The sequence below is a fragment of the Cyanistes caeruleus genome, chromosome 1 (assembly GCF_971803275.1).
Source record: "Cyanistes caeruleus chromosome 1, bCyaCae1.hap1.1, whole genome shotgun sequence".
In the NCBI taxonomy this organism is placed as follows: Eukaryota; Metazoa; Chordata; class Aves; order Passeriformes; family Paridae; genus Cyanistes; species Cyanistes caeruleus.
In genome coordinates, this window is record NC_141701.1 from 19,324,747 (window position 1) to 19,346,928 (window position 22,182).

The 22,182-nt window shown below is 38.1% G+C and overlaps 1 long non-coding RNA gene across 2 annotated transcripts; it reads left to right on the plus strand.

Moving 5' to 3' along the window:
* The first annotated feature begins 97 nt into the window (after positions 1-97).
* On the plus strand, positions 98-14,913 carry LOC111924333 (uncharacterized). Of its 2 annotated transcripts, XR_002861609.2 has the most exons (4): positions 98-3,849; positions 7,313-7,392; positions 9,447-9,499; positions 14,740-14,913. It is a non-coding gene; the product is annotated as an uncharacterized LOC111924333 (long non-coding RNA). The 2 variants fall into 2 exon arrangements; XR_002861610.2 differs by lacking the exon at positions 7,313-7,392 and having other exon boundaries at positions 106-3,849.
* Positions 14,914-22,182: the final 7,269 nt, after the last annotated feature.

Consider the following 22,182-nt stretch of genomic DNA (forward strand, 5'->3'; position numbering starts at 1 on the left):
AAAAACAACAAAAAAACCCACAAAAAAACCAACAAAAAACCTACCAAACAACAACAACAAAAAACCCAAAAAAACCCCACCTTTACAGGATACTAAACTACTTCTAAGCAAAAAAATATCAGACAATATTGGCATCATGATAATTTATATTCTGACGAGATCATGTACAATACTACATTCAAGACCACATTCAAAATCTTTCATTTATTTCATTAGACATGAGAGACCGCTGAAAGTTTATCTTCATTGGAACTCTAATACAGCCTCCAGCAAAAACTACTGCAGAAAAAAACATCTCAGTTACACGTAGGTGGGTATAATCAGGAAAGGAAGTGTTACTTGTCAGTACTGTCAAATAAAGTGAGAGCAAGGAAGCAATTTCCCTCACAGACTGACATACAATGGGATAGATTATTAGACAAGATTGTGTAGGTAACTACTGCAATTCTTTGAGAAACGAAAGATGACATCACAAAGATTATTATATTAAAAAGGGAGTGAATCAAGTTGTATTGGGGTTTTAAGGCCAAGCTCTCGTATGGGGGAAGGGGGGGGTTGCGTGCAGGAAGGTGGGGAGGTACAGGGATGGCTCCTGCTGGAAACTTCCTCCATGTCCAACAGAGCAAATCCCTGACAGCTTCAAAGATGGATGTGACACTGGCCAAGCCTGGGCCAAATAGAAATGCTGCTAATGCCTCTGTGATAACAGATTTAGGAAGAAATTTAACAAAGATATATTGGTAGTTGTAACTGTGGCCAGAGTGAGAATGTGTGAGAGGAACAACTCTGCAGACCAAGGTCAGTGGAGAAGGAGGGAAAAGAGGTTCTCCAGGCACCAAAGCTGAGATTCCTCTGCAGCTCATGGTGAGGCAGCTGTGCCCCTGCAGCCCACTGAGGTCCAAAGGGATGCAGAGATCACCTGCAGCTGTGGATGAGACCCACGCTGGAGCTGTGGCTGCCTGGAGGAGGCTGTGAGCCTGTGGGAGGCCCGTGGAGAGAGGGTCCCCCAGCTCCCAGGCTGGAGCAGCCTGTCCCTGCAGGACTGCACCCATGGAAGAGTGACCCACACTGCAGCAGTTTTGGGAGGACTGTTCCCCATGGGATGGGCTCACATTTCAGCAGTTCACAGAGAGCTGCTGCTCGTGAGATGGACTCACATGGGAGAAGTTCCTGAAGAACTGTCTCCTGTGGGAGGGACCCCCCTCCTCTCCCTGAGCAGGGGAGAAGCCTCAGGTGATGAAGTGATCATAACCCCCATTCCCATTCTATCTCCTCCTTGAGCCCCTGGGGGAGGAGGTAGAGCTGGGAAGGAGGAAGGAGTGAGGGGAAGGTGTTTTCAAGGTTTTATTTTACTTCTCATTATCCTGGTCTGATTTTGTTAGCAATAAATTCAGCTAACGTCTCTAACTCAAGCCTGTGATGATCAAATACCTATGATGGTGTTTGATGAGTGATCTCCCAGTCCTTATCTCAGCTCATGAACCCTTTTTTAAATATTTATGTTCTCTCTCTTGTATAGCTGTGGAGGGGGTTGAGAGAGAGGCTTTAGTGGGTGCCTGGCATCCAGCCAGGGTCAATCCACTACGGATGTTCACTAATTCTCCTCATTCTCCTCATTCTCTTTTCTCCTAAGACATGAGATACACTATAATCTCTAGTCTGTGTCTAACAGCCACCACCACACTGTGTCTTACAAAAAGTTGTAAGCTATGCAGGAGGCATAACTGTACAAAGTGAGGGAGGGAGAAATTACATAATTCTTTCAACTGAAGCTATTGATCTTGAGATAGACAGCAGGGGAAATAGAAAAGGCAGTCTTCTGAATGCAGACTCAGATTTGGGATAACAGTGGGATAATGTATTTCTGGCTGCAGCTGGATCTCTGCAGGAGCAGTAGGCAGCCTCTGGAGAATTTCCTAGAACAGTTTGCACCTTTACCATCATACAGCTCTGAGTAAATCAGGAGACTGAAAGATGTCCTGAGTCTCAGGAGAGTAGCTTCCAGCTAGGGATTCTTACTGCCTAGGGAGTTCAAAATACTCTTCATCATGAGAACAAATGTTAAAATAATGGTGAAGAAAACATGAGGTTTTCTGCAGTCTGCATTATCATTCTCCTAATATCTAACCTATATGGGTTATTATACTGTAATTCTCACACTTTTCTTTGTTTATGAGGAATCTCTTTAGAATTTGTCAAATATAATTGTTTTTCACAACGAGACAAACATATATGGATTTTCCTCACCCAAACAACAGTGTCGTAAATTGCATGAAATTTATATATATATATATATATATATATATATATATATATATATATGCACACACACACACACACATATAAATCCTAAGATAGCAAATTCCAGCATTCAAAAGACCATAATCACCCAGATGCAGATTACCAAATTGGACATTAGCAAGTAAGTGGTGGGTGCATCTGCTGTACCCGCCAGTGAACTATATTTAGAGGTAGACACCCATCTGAATATTGAAAGCTGTTCCTTTCTTCTTCAAGATTTGCTCAGCAGAAACATCTATAGAGTTGCATCTTGTACCTACACAGCAACAAAGATTTAAATATCTGCTGTGTACCACCAGACAGAAGGGGAACAATTCCTCATTGCACAGAAAACATGCAGTTTTGCACTCCATGCAAAGCTTGGAGTGCTTTGCCAATCTCTCTTCATATTGCTTGAGGAGGCTCTAGTGGAATCTTTTTCAAATGTATCCTCTATAATTCCATATTGCTGATAAACTGAGGCTCTGACATACCACTGATTGCTTCTGGCTCTCAAAGTTTCACCTCAGCCCTCCCAGCTGTCTCCTCTCATTGTTATTTTCTTATTTTCACCCTTCTCCTTGACAGCAATATTCAGAATCTCTGCTGTCTCCTTGTATAACTCAAAAGTATATCCTTACCTTTTGAGTTCACAGTCCTAGGGAGTTTTTCCATATAGTGGAGTCCCCAGGCTTCCTGTGTGGTACTTAGAACATTCTTTTTTTTTTTTTTTCTCTTTGCTTATAGGACAAAGCTTATTTTCAAGGGTTAGAACTTAAATGTTTGGATATCATAGACTGATGATAGAATCAGAGAATGGTATGAGTTGGGAGGCATCTAAAAGTTCATCTAGTTCAATCCAGGCAGGGACATCTACTACATCAGGCTGCTCAAAGTTCCATCCAGCCTGGCTTCTCCAACACTTCCAGAGATGGGGCATGCACACAGCTTCTCTGGGCAGCTTATTCCAGTGCCTCACAGAATGGAACCTTTCAAATGGAAGATGTTCTTCAGAGTAACAGAAAAGATTGTATGATTGATATGTGCAAGGATGTGTTCAAGGCAAGAGGTTTTGGGTTACAGTTAAGAAGCACAAAGTAAAACCAGATGACTGATGCTTCGTAGTGCATTTGGATTTGAAAGAGGACCAGCTCCCAACAAGCTGAAAGTACAGAAATTCCAGAGTGGAGATAGCAATAGTGGTATGGATAATAAAGCAGGGAACTCTGGCACATGAATGTGGACACATGAATCTCCATGCTGTGGGGACTGCTTTTGGAGGGAATGAGAACAGAAAAAAAAAATGCTTTTGTTATTACAGGAAAATAAGACATAAGGATAGAGAAATGCAGGATTTCCATAAGGAATAACTGAGACTATTACATGGAGTCCCTGGAATGAAGGGGAAAGAGATGACATCACAATGATCTCTTGGAGCCATTGTTGACCACTCTCTGGAGTTCCCAGTTCGATGTGTAGCAGTGGTCAAAGAAGCTAGTGAAGGGTTAGGCATCCTTTGGAGCAGAGGCTGGGCTTCATCTGTGACTGGGAAGGACAGAGCTGGAGAAGGTACAGAGAAAGGCAACTGCCTTGTGAGGGGAGAGGGAAATGGCTGGGATTCTTCCATGAGAAGAAGACCATGAAGGACCATGTGGCTGGGATTTACAAATTTGTGAAAGCAGTGCATACAGCAAAAAATGGATGCAAATGATTTTTCATCAAATACCACAGTACTGTGTAAACTCAGTGAAACTACTGCAAGTGTAAAAACAGATGAAAGAAAGTACTTTCACCCTGGACACAGTGGAGAGTGGTCTTCTGGAAAGTATAACCCCAAGAAGTCCTGTAGGCAGACCAGCAGGTTCAAAAAAGGATCAGCAAAACCTATAGGCAACATACGTGTGAAAGGCTGGGGAGTGCCTTCAGTACTTGGAATCCAAAGGCTGTGAATTATAGGACAGTACTAGGGAAACAGACTTCAAAATTTGAGTCTTATATACTGTCTTCTAATAGTATCTGCTTCTGTTACTACTGGGACAATATGCTGGGCTAGGTAATACCTATGATAAATTCAGTAGTAGCAAATTATGTGTGATTCCCCAGGATGGATCATATCCATGCTTTCAACCATGAGTGTGATCTCTGTTAACTGGGGGTAGCTGATGGTGTATTGCTTTTTTTATTTTCAGAATTTAAGGGTTATGCAGCAAAAACTTTCTTTATGTTTGGTAAACCAAGATGTTATATAAAAATTCCCACTTCCACTATTAATATTCATAAGCACTAAGCCTTTGGAGGCTTGGTATCAATAGCCTTCCTTGAACTGGAATTCACAGTGGCCAAAATCCTATCCCCTGTATAAGTCCTGAATACATAGATATCTTGTGGGAGCCCTTTAGAGGATTTCTATAGGAGGCTGTAACCATATCCCACAATTCTTGATAATTGGTGGTTGCTATCAAAGACTGTACCTTCCATTTAGCACCCAAGGGGTTTTGTTACCATATGCTCCATAAGAAATGGCCAGTGAACTTGAGTGGTTTGAAACCACTCAATCAAATCAAGGAATGCATCCTTCTATAATTCATTATCTTTATGATATGCTTTCTCCTTCCCTGATGTCCAACATCCATTTTTGTTGCTAACAGCTCAGAGCAGCAGGTTTTGGTCCATGAAAGCAGTGATAACCCACAGATTTTCTACAGCCTTCTGATAGATAGAGGAGTTTGATAAGAGCACAGCTATAAGGAATCACTCTGCCATTGCTACACAGAAAATGCACTGACACCAACGCAAGCTTTGCCCAGTGCATAGGCCTACACTCTTTATTGCAAAAAGGTTTTGCATGTAAGAAATAGAATTGTTAGAAGAAGCAGCTCAAAATATAGCTGGATTTCAAACAACAAACTTCATATTAATTCCTTACTAAAGTGAAAGGAAAATAGCCTTATATATTAATATAGGAAGAATATGGAATGTGTTTTTACTCACAGTAAGTTCAGCATTTCCAGCATTTGAAATTTGTTGACTATCATAATCTCAGACATTTTCTTTATTGTAATCAATATTTTTCTCCCAATCAATCTGACTTTACCTACTTTTGGCTGCCTTTTGTGGGCTTTGGAGGTTTTTTCCTTAGACATTGGATTTAAATATCCATCCTTGCCGTCTTTAACTGAAAGTTCTGCCAGGTAGCTGGGGGCTTGGAAGTGAACAATTCACTGTAAATTGTTTTGTGACTTCTTCTCAGTAGTGTATAGGAAACTTTCTCAGCTCATGCATTACTTTCAAACATTATGCAAATTTGTATACATGAGATTAATTTGCTTTGTTTTCAGTGAATCCAATAAGTGAACAACGTACTATAAAAACAGTCACAGGCTTATATTACTATGGAAATGTAGTATGGTTTTCTTAGTTCTCTTCAGTAATAAAATTAATCATAGATCAATTCCAAACTTCCTTCAAAATTACTCAAGCTGAGCCTCTGTGAAATAGAAAATCATAGCTTTTCTGTTATTTAATTATTGTAGGGCATACCCAAAATAAATAGAGAATATGAGATTTTTAATGTGGGAAGAAGTGCATGTGTGGAGTGCTCTGCACCAGGAAGCAGCTGGAAACATCTGTATCAGAGTGCAGCAGTAAAAGCAGTGTGCTATTAGTGCTGCTATTAAAAACCAAAGAGGGAAGTGCAGCATACTACTTTGAGATCAATATTCAATCTAAGAGGGTCCCTTGCTTTCCCTCAGTAATCTCTAACAAGTCATATGGCTGTTTACAAAGGAAGATGAGTCTCTGGTAGCCAGCAGAGCCTGGCCAGCAGCATGCACCAACATGACTGAGTCATTGGTTGTCTTTGTAAATCACTACAAAGACTGGAAGTGTGCTGAGATCATCTAAGATTTCACAGAAATCATATATCCCACTATTGTAAAAGCTAACAGCAACCAAGGTATGATCATCTTTAAAAGGGGGGGGTCTCTAATAACCAACAGGAATATACAATGCTGAAAAAAATGCAGCTTTGGAACTAATTAAAAACTTTCCTTACGTGCAATTTCCATGTTGATTTAGAAAGCAAAACCCGTTAATTAAAAAACCAAACAACAAAACCAAATTTAAAAAAAATAAGGTTCTCAGTAGCCTTTATTAAAAAATAAAACTTGCTGAAAATGGCAATATCTCTCAGGCACTGTTCTAAGGAGAATTAGTTATATATTTACAAAAGAAAGACATTATAATGTTTCATAAAGTCTTATGAATTTTCAATCAGCTCTGCAAAGCATGGCTTTTAACCACCTAAAAATCTGGTGCCACCATTTAAGATAAATCTCAACAAACAATGCAAACTAAAACTAATTGAAAAATAAATGTGAAATCTCACTTAAATACCACATGTGATCCCTGGTATTCTAATTCTGGCAGAAAAATACTGAGTTGCAGTAAACCTAAAGGCTTCCGAGCTTGTTTAAGGATAAATGCAAAATTTTAAATTCAAGCCACTGGAGAAAATTATTCTAGCTAAACCAAAATCTAGATCTATACCATATGTGCTGTTATATAATGACATATAGGCTGCCCAAAAATAGCTGGTCAGGGTATGTACTTGAAATGGCTTTTCAGTATTTGTATTCAGGCATCACGCAGGGTTGGCATCCAGCAAAAGCAGTGTTAAGGAGCATGGAGGATAAGGCAAGGAAGGCACAAAAAACACCATGAAACACCCATGCACTGTAGAGTTTGCTGAGATATTAATGAAGGTGAAGGAATCTGTCTACCTGATTGAATGTGCCCCTTTAGTACTTCACTCATGGAATTACTGTGAAAATATTGCCTTGAGATTTGGTAATTTCACTTTGGGCATATCTGGCCAAATTTCTTTTGCATGTTTTGTGTAAGCTTTAAGAAAAACTACCTAGAATGAAGCATTAACTACAACTGCTAGCTGCCAGGGGTGTCCTTGGGAGTTTGTTGACAAAATATCATGGCGATGGAAGTTTTACTGTTGATGCTACTGAAAATCAAATAGGTGTTTTAGGATCAGGAAGATCCCAGCCATGCTTGTTTGGTGAAGGCAGCATCATTATGTCAATGTTCCTCTGTCTGCAGGTAAGAAAAAGGAATGACTGGACTGCAGAACTGGTATGGCTGCTCTCAGACAACGCAAATATACCCCAAATGCTGAAAATCTCTTATTCAACTACAGCTTTGTTTGAAGCTAGACTAGAAAAAAAAATAAATAGACAAGAAAATTCTCAAGCTACCATAAAAATGCTGAACTATCTTAAATAAAAATTTAAATTGTCTATATTTTGATAGAAATTAGGTAAGAACACACCAAATTAATTTTTTTTTTAAAAAAGGGAAAATTGGGGATTTTTTAGAAAAAAACCCTAGTGTTTCCTTTTATATGAAATAAAAAGAAGAAGAAAATCTCAGCTCCACAATTTGATCTTGACATAACAGGAACTGTTTATGTGTCCCTTAAAATATGGATGGACAACTTTTTAAAATTTCATTTCAAAATAAGAACAAAATTATTCAAAATTATTAAAGTGAAATATTTAAGAATTTTTCAATTCCATGTTGGAGAGAAAGGTGGAAAAATATAGAGGTATTTCCTTTATTGAACTCAATTTTTAAAGTTTTAATTCCATACCTTTGTTTTTGATAAAATACTCACAATAATTTTTCCCATGCAGAAGACCTGGATGTCCAATACCACTTTTTGCTGCCACTGTGACTCTCTGGTCCCCATGATTGCTTCTTTGCTGAATGATTCAGAGATAAACAGCAGCAAACAACCCATATCATATTTTTAAGTAGTATTTAAGCCAATGCAAACAGAGGCTCTGGTGGTATTTCTGTTACAGCAAAAACCTGCTATTTCTCAGCAGGCTGGACACTTCTGGCATCTTCTGCTTTCAGGTCCTGCTTTGCAAATAGTTTTAGAAATGAAGATAAAGCATTTGCAAAAACAAGTAAAAGGGTCACAGGTGCACATTACTGGCTATTTTGATTGTGGATTTTCAAAGATTCTGAGTCACAGCAGATATTTTTAGCTGTGCTTTTAACCACTGTTTCTGCTACACTGCCTGGATGGAAATTATTTTAATAGCAGTTTGATCTTGGTGCTCATTTGCATTTGAATCCTTTGTCAAACAAGTAAATCTCTCAAATTTCTCCCAATACACAGAATTCTAGCTACCTGATTCTTGTACCATTAAGCTTGCATTTTAAAAGGCATATTCCTTATATGTCTTAAGGCAGAAGTCTCCTTAAATATACATAAAAAAAATTTCTTTGGATGTATAATGTATGATATACAATTACCAATTACATTGTAGATGATAGAAAATTTGATAATTTGAATTTGATAGAAAATTTGTGGGGCTTCATAAAATAAACTAATAGTGATAGTAACCTGTGTTACTATTGTTCTTTTATATCTTAAAACATCATATGCTATTTATTTTTGACTCAAAGAAGATTTCTGTACAAGAGGCTGAAATAGAACTTCTGCTCTTACAGGCAAAGTAAAGTTTAAATTACACAAAATTTTAAAAATTTTTAGAAAAACATCATTTTTATTCAGGTTTGTCTTCAATCCTTGCTCACTTGTGAATTCCTAAAGAAAAGCATAATTTTTACCTGTAAATTGATGACCATGTGGGATTACCTCCTGGTTATAAGTTTATTTTTGATTTGTATTTTTTGATTGAGGCTTTTAATTGAAGAATGATCATGTTTGGAGATACTTAAGAAAAGACATTAGTATGAAACATCCCAGGGGGCAAAAACCTGAAAAGTGATGCAAATATGTATCTAACAGACCTTTTCTATTTCTGATTTTTGCATGTCCTCACCTAAATTCATAAATATAACCAATTTACTCTTTGGTAATAATTAGTGATGTAAAGTGGAACAAGTATTGCAAAGTTTTACCAGGGACATGAAATGTTCACTGAGTGAGAAAAGGAAGAACAGTTTGGCTCATTTAGCTTTGTAAAGCAGAGGCTGACAAGAGAGATTTTGTTTTCCCTAAATATACAAGAGGAATGGTTATTGACAAGTGGAAGAACTGTTGCCTTTTTCCCAACCTGGAAATGAAACTTGAGATAATTTTAGTAAGGAGTAATATAAAAGGGGATCTTTATTTGAAGGCTTTCAGGAGCAGTTATGGGAAGATGTCCACAAAAGCCCACCCCCACAAAGGGTGAGTACATTTTTATAGGTTTTAGGAAATTAGCATAATTGATAAAATACACCAATTAGGAGCACAAGTGGTGATGCAATTCCCACCCAGTCAAGCCCCTCTCTGGAGCCCCCCCTTCAGCACTGGTTGTACCTTGTCCACGAGAATGTATCTCAAGGGGTTGTTCTTGGTCTTGGCTCCCAGGAAGAACCAAGAAAGGACTGGAGCCTTGTACTCCTCAGAGCTTGGAGCTCTGGAATTTGTTTTCTCTTTCTGCTTAGGAAAAGGCCATGGAAAATTACTGGGAAAACTAGTCACTAATGCAATAGACTACAGAGCTACAAATGTATGTGTGAAGAATACAGAGAATATATAAAAAAGGCAAAACCCAAATGACATCATAACAGCTTCTTTCTGTGAGAGAAAATGTTAGTAGAGTAAATTGTAAAAAAATTAGCAATATATATATATATATATACTATATATTCATATATATAGTAAAAAACACAAGAGGATCCTTGTATGACAAAACAATAAGATTCAGGAAATGTCATGGACGGGATTGTGCAACCTGTCTGCTTATAAAGCCAAGGTTGGAAACCAATGAATAAAGAGGTCTTTCCTCTGTTTCTGACCTCTAGGCAGCCCTGGTCAAAAATTGCCTTATTGAATTCCTGAGAGATTGGTCAAAATGGGGAAGAGATTGTAAACAAAATCAATTTTTGATTAAAATTTTATATATGATACTAATATTGTAAATCAGAAATTTCATTATTATAAATTATAAAGCATGTTGGAACCTCTGCACATTTTTTTCTTAGGCTCTAACTCTCGTTAGGGTTATATTTTTCTGCCTCTGGGTATAATTTGTAGGTTTGCTATTTTTTGCTTCTTTGTGAAGAAAATGAAAGGATATACACACTCAAAAGAACCCGTGAACTCTGAAAAGGGGTTGAAAATAACATGCACATAGAAACTGTTGACTATTTTTTTCTTTTTTTTTTTGGTGTAAGTAGTTTATTTACTACCCAAACTATTCACAAATTTAAACTTAAATTCTATTATGATTGAGTTCAGTTCTCTTTACTGAAGTGAAATCCTCATCAGCCTTCATCAGAGAGCAACCCAACTGAATGTGCTGTCATGGCCTATTCCTGTTTGCTATTTAATTAATGCATGTGAGAGCTGGACCCTGACAATCCCACTGAGTGGCCAAATTCTTTGGAAGTGGTTTTAAATTAAACTAGTCAGATTGAGGGACGTGAGACATCAGTGATATAATGCTTTGATCAGAAGGTTAAGCTAATTGATCAGACAGATAAGATTGACAGTAAAAAATAAAACAAATTAAAAAAATCAACCCCAGAATTTTGGGACATTCTGGTGCTTTGAATCCAAATTCATTTTGTAACATGGGTTTACTCTATATTTTCATCTAAGGTACTGAGGCCTATTTCAATGTGTGTGTGTGTGTGACATTCATATTGTATGCTATCAGTCTTAAGATGTCCACCAGAATTCATAGCCCTGTGTTAGATGCTCACAATTCTCATAAAGAGCTCCCCATTGGAAGAGTTTTCTGCCTGAGGATGATGTTCACAAATGAGAAGAACCACTTAAGAAAACCAGTAAGAAGCCCAGGAAGGGATATCAGAAAGGAACTCACTGTGTATTCCTCAAAGTAAATGAAAATGTAATTCTCTGCAGTCTGGTGAACTCTCTTCTAGGGTGGTGAACCTTCTTCTAGAATGAGCTAGTTAAAACGAGGAATAATCTCACTGTTTTCTTACCAAAGCAAAAATACACTATGGTAACACAATATTTACATGATTTTTGTTTGGGTTTTTTTTTTTTCCTCCTTTGTAAATCTTACACAAGGGTCTATTTATTCAAGAAACAATTCCCTGCCCAGGACTCGCACAGATCTACCCTTTACCCAAGTAGGTCCCAAGCCTTCAGGATGCAAGCAGGCTGCACTCAAAAGCTGCTGTGTTTGAGTTAAAAATCTCACAGAAACAAAGCATTTTGAGATAGGGCTGTTTTGTTGCCTGTGGCTTGGGAATCAAGCACAGCTGAAGCAAAAGGCTGTAAGCCTAGAAGGACCTTTAATGTTAGATAATGGAAAGAGTCTAGGTAAGAGCTTTCCTGATTTTTCCTTTGAAGTGAAAATTGGAAGGCTGTCATTTGGAGGTGGAGGTTGCCATGTCTGTTGTGCACACCTGCCAAAGAGGCAGAGTTTGGCCAGTTCACTTTCCCAGGTGTATGGGAATGATGGATGAATGCAGACAGCTATGGGGGACTCTCCTACCATTTGTGGGGTCCTTAAAGGAGCTATCAAGAGAAATATAGAATATGGCAGTAAAAGTAGAGATACATTGCTGTATGAATACCTACTTTCCCAAATTTACTCTTTTTTTGTGATGTGTTGAATGATGAGGGGATATTTCCTTAGAACATTTCTGCAAAACTTAATTATAGCCTATGATTTTGTCAGATATGCTTTACAGTTGAAAGCTCAGGGTGTTTCCTTTAACATTTTTAATATTTTATCCAACTTATAAACATTCCCTGGAATTGTAACTTTTTTCCCCAATGGCAAAATGCAAAATTAAAAAACATCTTCAAATGTCCAGTTAATGTACACTGAGGATTCCAGAGTTCTTTTCACCAGTGTTTTCTCCTGGGCTGTTGAAATTCAGATAATAAACTCTACATGAATGGGTGTCCAATGTCTTTAAAACAGCTCATTGTGATAGAGATTATATAACCCCACATCTTCAGATCCCAGCATGCCCTGAATATTGTGTGTAAACAACAATGAACAACAATGAGTAGAGTTTTAATTTTAATTACATTTTTTAGACAAAATCAAAAAGGAAAATAGTGCTTTCTTGTCATTTGTTCCCCAACTTTCTCTAAGTATCTAAAGTTCTTGGGTGTTTTTGATAGACTTTCTTAAAATTTCAAAATAGTCCAAGTAAATAGTCCTGAAGCAAAATCCAAATCCTGATTTCCTATTCTGTCTACTGTAAATTAAAGAATGAGATCTGAATGAAGCATTTGCTGTCATATGCAGAATTTGTAACTATGGTCTCATTTCTGGATTCTCTGACATTTGGTAAATCATGGAGTGGCACTATAGCCATTTTTCTTCTCCTTAGTCATTCTTCTCAATTATGTCATAAAAATCACATTTCTTAAATTCGTATCATTTTCCTGCCTTGGAAGTTTTAAAAAAGCACAGACAGAGAGGAATGGACAGGGCAAGGCTGCAGTTGAATACATTTCATTTACAAAACAAACTGGAAGGAAACACAAGGGCACCTAGACCTTCACTCCTGCAGCAGAAATTTAATTTTAAATCTCTGTATGTAATTCTGAATTCCTGTGACAATATAGATTTCTTGCCTATGGACAACAGGTAAAACAGAGATTACATACAAAGTTAATTCCCAACTCTATCACTCACCTGAAGATAAAAATCACTACTTGAGATTTTCAGGGAATCAGAAAATAAACAAGCTATTCCTTATGTTTTCGTGTCATATCCTTCTGGAAAGAAAGATGATGGCTTTCACAAGGACCAGGTGCTCATATTGTCTAAAATAACATATTCCCCTGAATATAATCACTGACAGTTTATCAGATTACTGACAGGAGCCTGGTGTATTTTAAAGACATATATACTTCAAGACAACATTTCGCAGTGATTAATTTATGAGTATAGTGAATCTGTTCAGTGAGTGAGTTTGAATCCAGTGCAGTCAGTAGACACCATTCTGGTACAGGAATGTGAATCAGACAAACATATGATGAAGAGAAGTCAAATGCTGTCTAAGAGGATATGTCACAGAAGGGGTAATGTCACCTTTATATTTATTTTGAGGGTTACCTTTGATGTACCTGTGCACTTATCTAGTTTGGATTTTTTTTGCTAGGTAAGGCTGAGATACTTTCTGCAGTGAAGCTAACAAATTGTTTTAGAGCTGTGGGATGCTGCACACCCTCAGTGGTGGGAACAAAGGATCTGGCCACATAAACTTGTTTCACCCTTCCTGTGCAGCACTGCAGTCAGGCCTGCAGCATATTTGCAGCACAGAAGTAGAAAGAGGAGACTGGGGAGGTGGTTTGGTAACTGAAGTACAAAGCATTCATGGCCCATTGCCTGATCCCCTCACCCACTAACAGATGGCAAGAGGAAGATTTATCTGCCTTAAAGCATAGAGAACAAGCTAACACAATATATAGGTTTTGTAAACCCCTGAAAATATTGTTCTCAACGTCATTCTCAACAGCCTTTCATGCTGCACACTGGTTAATAGAGATCTAAATTTTTAGTATTACTCTTAAAAGTCACAAACCTATAGAACCATTTCAGATGGTTAGTAATATGTGTGGTTGAACTTTACAACAGATGTATCGACAATTATAATGAATTCTACAGCTTTTAGAACTAACTCCATAAAGAAAAATTAAATCAAAGATTTACAGGGTGTCAAGACAAAGGTATTGAGAAAATTTCGTAATAAACTTAAGGCCCTCAGTAAGGGGTGGTTCAAAACTATCATAAAAGAAACAAGCACCACAGTGTGCTTGCACACTGCACTGAATAGGACATGCTATCTACAGGAAGTTACTTTAGAAATTTTTATTTATGATATTCATTATGGAATTTCATTACTGTGAAGCATTTCAGTACTTCACAATAACCCTATAGGAATAAACAGCATTTTCGTACTTTGTTTCCAAGTTTAGAGTTTGGAGTGCAGCAAAATGAAGGCTTGTGATAAAAGCTTGCAAAAATCTTGTTCTTAATAATTTTCACTATGCTACTGCCAAATCCTGGTCATGGCCAAACTCCCTCATATCAAAGGTTTGGATAGTAGGGGTTGTTTTACCTACCGATCTGTTCTGGAAATGAATAGAAATGTTTTTTCAGCTACTGCAGTGATGAGTTTCTCTTAAACAAATCCTCCCAGGATTCACAGACATAGCATGTTTCTTTTATTTGGGTAAAGAAACAATTTAAAACCTGGACAGATTAAGTCTGCACAATAATACAGCTAGAAGAGAAAGAGGTATTACCATCTCTCTTGTTGTTTTCAAATTGCTTGAGCGTTCACCCAAAAATCTATGATCCAATTGCCTCCTGTGCTTGACAGATCTTAAATCCCTGCATCCCACTTCCCTGTAGGATATCCAGCAATCAGACTCCTGATTCTGGAGTCTAAAGTGAAGTGCTATGTTTGCCTCTCTTGCAGAAGCTGTTTCATTTTGCATGGAGATATCAATGGTTCAGTGGACTATTCAGTGAAGACGCGAATGTCGCTCGCTGCTCTGAGGGTGGTATTCAGCTGGGAGGAGGGATACTTACAGCTAAGGAATCCACAAGTATTTCAGAATAAATAAGTACTGGAGCAAAATGCACAACACAAGTTTCTCTCCTTTCTGCACAAATTTTCTTATCAACAGTCTGGAAGCAAAATTCACTTCTATTTGCTCTCTTCAACTTCTACCAGCTGAGTATTTAAATATCATTTGCAAGCAAAATAGTTTTACTACAGGAGCACCAGACTGCCTCTGCTGCTCAGGGCACTCTTCTGAGAGGTGGGGAAAGAGGTTCCCACCTACTCAGAAAGAGTGATGAGTGTACAGAGGAATATTTAGCTGTGACATTAAGTACTTCTCACCTTAACTATTTTCAATAAATTACCTCTTAACATTTTGGGTTCAATGAATTCTGTTTTGCCCTGTCTTATTCATAGTTTAGGGCTCAGACTTCATTCAATAGTCAGGCAATTGAAAGTCTACAGTTTGAAGCTTGTCTCACTGCCAGGAGGTAAAGATAATGCAAAGAAACAGATCTTTGCTGTCTAAGAAATTACTAACAGGATCAAAACACACAGAATGGGAGGAGCCTTAAACTTGGAAATTAAAACCTCAAAAACCAGGGCTGAGGATGTGTGAAAAATTCTTGAATTCTCTTTATTGCAATTTTTAAAAGGCTTATGAAATGATATACAAAACCTGTTTTCTCTCAGCTTGTCTTCTATTTAAGTAGCCAGAAGGAACACAGGGGGAAAGTCTATTGAAAAGGAAGATATGGTGACTGAAGAGTCTGAAACGATTAGTCAGTGGCAGATTACATCCTTTCATTATTGCAGAACAATCTTCAATGAGATTAATGAGAGAAACAAAATTAGTTTAATAAAGAAATTCTTTAGGGATAAAATGTTCATGCTATGTATCTACTGTTACCATATAATCTTGTTTTAGCTGATTAGATTGTTTTATCAGAAGCCTGGGTAGAAATGTAGTGAAAGATGGAGCTCAGCATGATACTTCCAAATTAAAGCATATAATAGTAGTCTCAGGTCATGCTGTTTGGTGTGACTGATGCACATGGAGGAAGAGTTAATAGAACTGCATTTCAATAGCCTGTCAGATTCCTATGCTGTAACTTGGGTGTACCCAAGTATTTTAGTGGGAGGTTACTCAGACAATGTAAAATGATATAGAAAAGCCTCAAGATTTGGTCTCATGTTGTCTAAAAAAGGAAATAAGTTTCAAGTGTGAAATGACAAAGTTCACCTGTGTTTTTTCCTACACAGAACCTATACCCTTTCATGGCTATGTGAAGAGTGCTGTGCTCTCTCTTAAAAAGTAATTTATAGATCCCCTCCTGTTTGAGCCTTGTTCCTTTTCTGGAATACAGAAATACAGGTATACTGCATAATACATAGTATTTAATACAGGTATACAGATATTTTTGGATTATTTGAATACAAAGAATGAAGTGACTCATTAGTGCTGTTATCTGGACAAATTACTGAACAGTTATTTTTGAACTCCCTTAACTGGTAGAATGTCTGGTTGAATGGTAGGGAAAGGGTTTATAATAGCAGAGAAGAGCTAGAACTGGTTTTAGCAAGCATACCCCAACATCACAAGTAAGAGAGAAGAGTGACCTGATTAGAGAGTGGAATTGAAAGGTTCCATTCTAACAGACTCCTGAAAAACGTGAAAGCAGCAACCAATAAAGCTCTTTATTTCTTGTCTTCTTTTTTTACCAAGAGACCTGAACCACGTGTGTTTAAAACCACCAAAAAGGAATAATCAAATAAGCTTTCTCAGGTATATATGTTGACTTTTAATAAAGTTTAAAACACAGGGGAAATTAAAGAGAATTGGAAAAAATCTTAAGCCAATATTTTAAAAGGGCAAACTACCCATCAAATCTCAATCCCAGCCAAATAATAGAATGTTTGACATCATCATTAATAAATAATTTTACTCCCCTCTTCTAAATATCAACTTTCTTTTATGAAAAATAAAATTTTTCAAACTTGATATTTTTCTTAGATTAAGGATCTAGTCGATAAATAATACCAGTAATGTATTCTTTTTTTTTTTTTTAATAATTCTATCAGGCATTTGCCTTAAGACTATTCCACGTTTTTATTAGGAAACAAGAATCTCAGTTATTAACTTAGCCTGAAAACATTCAATGGATTCAAAGCTTGCTGACTAATGGCTTTTAAAATGAGGTTGCAGAGACCTCAAAGTACAAAGTATATGTATGGTAATGTGTAATAGAGGTTTCCTACAAAGGTTGATTTGAAATCTATATTCTTTATCCCTTGTCTATTTAACATCTTTCTTGAAGAATAAATGGTGAAAAACTAAATTATTAGGACTATTTATGAATGTCACCAAAGTTTTCATAAAGGTAAGTAATGAGTAGGCACCAATGAAGAGTCACTTGGCTAGTTTAGTAACTTCACAAAAGTTAGTAATTTGCATTTCAGTGTGATCAGCCCAGAGTAGCCAGTGAGTAGGGTCGGTGCACAGCGAGGCAGGGATGTGTGTGTGCCAGAGAGGGGGAAGGTCGGAGCTGTGGTGAGCACAAGCGTGCTGCCGAATTCTGCAAAGACAGACGCTGTCCCCTGGGCCCACTGTGGCTACAGCAAGGCCCCCCTGCCTCCTTCCCACCAGAGAGAAGACTGAGGCCTCCAGGATATTCATGGGAAAGATTGATGTCTCGAGATATTTCGGGATGTGTTCGGGAGAGGGGCAGGTCGGACACTGCCCTGGTGAGTCAGTGCCCTGCCCACACACCACAGCCCCCAGCCCAGAGCTAGAGCATCCCAGCCCTGCAATGTCTGTCAATCAATCAATCAATCAATCAGTCAATCACACACCAGAGGCAGAGCTAACCCAGCTCCTCAGTGGCTGAGTGACCACAGTCCCACCTGGGGGAAGGGCCCACATAGGCCTGAGGTTTAATAAGCTGACTGAGAAATAAACACATGTCTTGACCCTGCCCCTCTTGGAGTATATTCGTGCTGGAATCCAGGAGTTGGCAGCTATGTGTGTGTTTTTCTATATTGTTTCTGTCTTTCTCCCTTTACTCTTCTTCTGATTCTCTTCTCATAGAACATTTTGGACAACTTTACATTGAATGGATTTAAAGTTTGCTAAGTTAAATAAACTAAGTTAATGCTATGATAAGTGTTTTTTATTAATTTGATGTTGTATTAAATCCTTTGCCAAAGTTCCTTGACCTTCTGTATTTCCCAGTAAACTTTTGTATAATTTTGATCTCTTGTGAATATCTGGTGGGTATTTTTCCTGTGCACTTAACCCAAAGAAAAGGAACCTCAGCAAACCTCCTTGCATTTAAGTGTTTTGGGGTGTTACAATGGGTCACACACAGGTGTACTCGAATGGTATTGGTAAGTCTGAACAAGTTGGGTGTTCTCACAAGCAACAAAATGCACCTTAAATAAGGCAGCACAAGCAAGCCTGTGTGTGTTTTCTCAGAGAGCCTACAGCTGTTTCCCTTCTTTGTTGCATCACTATCTGTTCAGAGCAGCTTTTGTTGCAAACTTGCTGAGCAGTGGCATGTGCATTGGAATGCAAAGCACAGTTTGGGCTTTTTGAGCTTCAGAAGAACTGCTATTTGATCTGTTTCCACAAGACTGCAGTGAAGTAGTAATCCTCAAGTCTTCCCTTGGGTGAAGTCTACAGTCCAGATGCTTCACATACTTATTAGCTCTGAACTTCTGTGTAGCCTGTGGTCATCTGCATAGGGATGATAAAGTCCTAGAAAAGACAAGCACCATCAACTCAGATGCAGTCTTATGAGGAGTACCTAATGGAGGTGAAGTGTTTTACCTCACAGAAAAGGAGGCTCAGGGAACACCTTAGCACAGTCTACATCTGCCTGAAAGGAGGCTGTAGCAAGGTGAGTGTCTCTTCTCCCAAGTAACAAGCAATAGAACAAGAGGTTATGGCCTCAAGTCAAGTCACAGGAGGTTCAGAATGGAAGAACTTCTTCATGGAAGAGATTGTCAGGAATTGTAACAGGCTGCCCAGGGAAATGGTTGAGTTGACATCACGATGGCAACTCAACATCTTTAAAAGATGTGCAGATGTGGTGTTTAGAGACACAGGTTTAGAGGTCAAATTGGAAGTGTTCAGTTAACAGTGGGATTCAATCTGAGAAGTTTTTTCCAATGCAGGCAATTCTGTGATTCTTTAAGGCTACTGGCTTTGTGTCTCTGAGAAGGTAGATAATGTAGGGCCTACTGCTGCCTATCTGAGGTGGCAAACACCTCATCATCCAGTGCCCACAAACCCACTGTGATCTAGGAGGACCTGCATTTACAATATACCAAAAAGGCACAGTGGGACAAGCTTCAGGTATACAGACTTTGCTGATCTACTTGTCACTTCTATTGGCACCGGGAACATCAGCACTATCAGCTGCCTTGAAAAGCCCAAGATATTGTAAGTATCTAGAATAAAGGTGTCAAGTCGGGTCTGAGGAATGAATTTCTCCATCTCAAGCCATTGTGCTGGTGAAGATATCCAAAATCCAGGTGTGTGGGTGATAGCTGCACATCATGAGGATGAGTAAGATGGCATGGCAGGGTGAGGCTGTTGGAAAAAGGCACTGAGCATGACCCTTCACAGCCAAGCTTTACTTACACCCACAGTCTGTAATCTCTGTGCAGAGCATGTATTTGCTTTGCCCTCACATTTCCTTTCTTCAAAATAGCTATATTTTAACCAATAGCCTGACTCAAGCCTGGCTCTAAACCAATATTTTAGGAAGGAGAGAAGGAGTAGTTGATTTCTTAGGCAGAGAGATTAATCTATCCCAGCAGTGGTGTAGGAAACAAGGGCACTGTCTCCTGGTTCATCTGGGTTTGCAGTACGAGTTGGCAACAATATTGAGAAGAGCAGAAACTGCTGAAGAGTTGTAGAGAGCATTCTGAGAATGGGCTGGTGCATCCTGAGAGTGACCTGGCAGGAGAGCAGGTGCAGCATGCAAGATATTACACTGTTCAATTGCAAACTTGCATGGAGTAATTCCTACATATAATTTTGTCATTACATTGGCTTTCAGCAAAAGCTCATCTGATACACTTTTAAGCTATCCCTAAGCTTTAACACTAGTGACAAAAAGAAGTCAGTTCTTTAAGAACTCAAACACTGCTATGAAAGAAAGTATTGTTATACCCTGATGACAGCAGGATGAAAGAATTGATGTAACTGTGATAGCTGTAATACCTCTACCACAGATAACAGCGCTGAAAAATTGGGGAGAACAAGACTTCAGTCCTGACAAATAAACAGAAAACAAAACCTGTGGGGACCCTCTGTGTTCACTCTGTCTAGACACAGTTTACATGCAGAGATTCTGGCATGAGCAACTTTTCATTGTTATGCAATATGGCCTGACCTGAAAAACCCTTCACTTTACTCAGCAATTCATTGCAGGCTTGAATCAGTGAACCAAAGATGAAGGATCAGCAGTTTATTCAGTATCATTCGGCTTCATCAAGCACACCTAAAATATGAGAATGGACATTGAAAAATTAACAGTTCAGAGTCAGAGTTGGAAGATTATATTTACATGATCATCACAAAAATTCCTGCCTTTTCAAAAGCTTAGTAAACTCTGTAGCATAAATGTAAAACTTGTATAGTGGTAAGCTATATCTTGGCAATAAGGTACATCAGTATGAAGTTGATATTTACTGAAAGCTAAAATTCTGTTAATGCTAGCTAAATGCCAGTACCAAGACACTTAATTCAAAGCATCTTTGCAGTAGTTACATTTGTAATTACACTTGTATCTTTATCCAGTGCCTTTTTTAAAGCTGACCTCTCAGTACTTTACACCTTTCATGCAATCTCATGCTTTTTTCATGTCATACATGAAGGTAATCACAGAGTTGAAGCATGAATCTAATCTATTGCATTATTTAGTGAAGTCTCACAGCAAATATTGCAAGCCTTGCTCTCTCCTTTCTTAGTACAGAGAGTTTCACAAAGCCCAGAACATTCCCAGATTCAGCCCTGAAGGAACTATGGCAGTCTCCTACTTAGTGACAACTTATGTTTTAACTCTTTGTGCATGTCAAGTAAATGTCAGCCTAGCATGTTTTTCTTTCTCTTTCCAAGAATGGCTAGAGACCTGGACATGAGTGAGTTACAAATAAATAATATTTCACAGAATGTATGAATATATATATCTTTCCCTCAAGGAGAACATAAAAATTTCAACCACTAAGTTCCTCATTCATTTCATATGAGAGAAGTGGGAGTCACCATTTTTTTAATTGTTTCCTCTTCCTCCTCAGAAGGCTTTTTTCAGGGAGAAGTTCTCACATGCAGAAGTCACAGATGTTTCTCCAGTTTACAATTGCTCCTTTACCCTATTCTGCAGCTCCTAGTCATATCCCATCTATGGCTGTCTGAGGCATCATCCTTCAATGGCATCCTAGATCTGGTTGGGAAAGATGAGAAGTGCCCTTGGGAAAAAGTCCCCGGCTCCCAGTTGTCTCCCTGGAGGCAGAACAGGCAGTAGCACCAAGAGTTCTGAATCTGAGAAATTTAATATTATTTGTTGCCCTTACAGTGCACCTGGTGATATTAAATACTTGGACAATTTATGGGTAGCTCTGGCAGTCAGAGAATATATGAGATATACATTTTTAAATAGTTCATAACCAGGACAGGTGTAGGCTGCTTTTCAAAATTCTGTTCCTAATGCAAAAGATTCTAGGACAAATTTCAGATCCATTTTTAAATTCTAGATACAGATTTCTTGAGGTATGAAAATATATACTTCTGTCTTGCTTTGTTCTCAAGAGCAGATACATTGTCTTATCTAATTTGAAAAGGAAGCAACCTCTCTCTAAATCTTACTATATTGTGCTAGACCAAAGTTAAAGTTTGGGAAATGGTACAAACTGGAAACAACATGGTACAAAGTTGCTAGCAACATACTGTGAACAGAGAGTTGTACAGTATTACTTTTAATTATTGAAGGCACCACTTTAAAGGATTACAATTTCATATATAATCATAGAGCCATAGCTCTAGTGGCCCCTTAATAACAAATTTTACTCTTGTAAGACTATTTTCATACTGTCTTGATCAGTGGAAGCAGTATGTAAAGTTACTTTACATAGGTATTATATTAATGAATAATTCATACTGGAATTTAGTAAATACCAATAATTTCCAATAACTGTTTTATAATATGCATGCAGCTTTACCCTCCAAAGTAGAATAATCCCTGCCAGCTCTGTAGGGTTCAAATACAGGAAGATACAATCATATTGCTGAGCACCTCTAGAGATTTTAGTTAGAGAAATGTTTCCTGCAAGACTGCTCTTCTCTCAGGC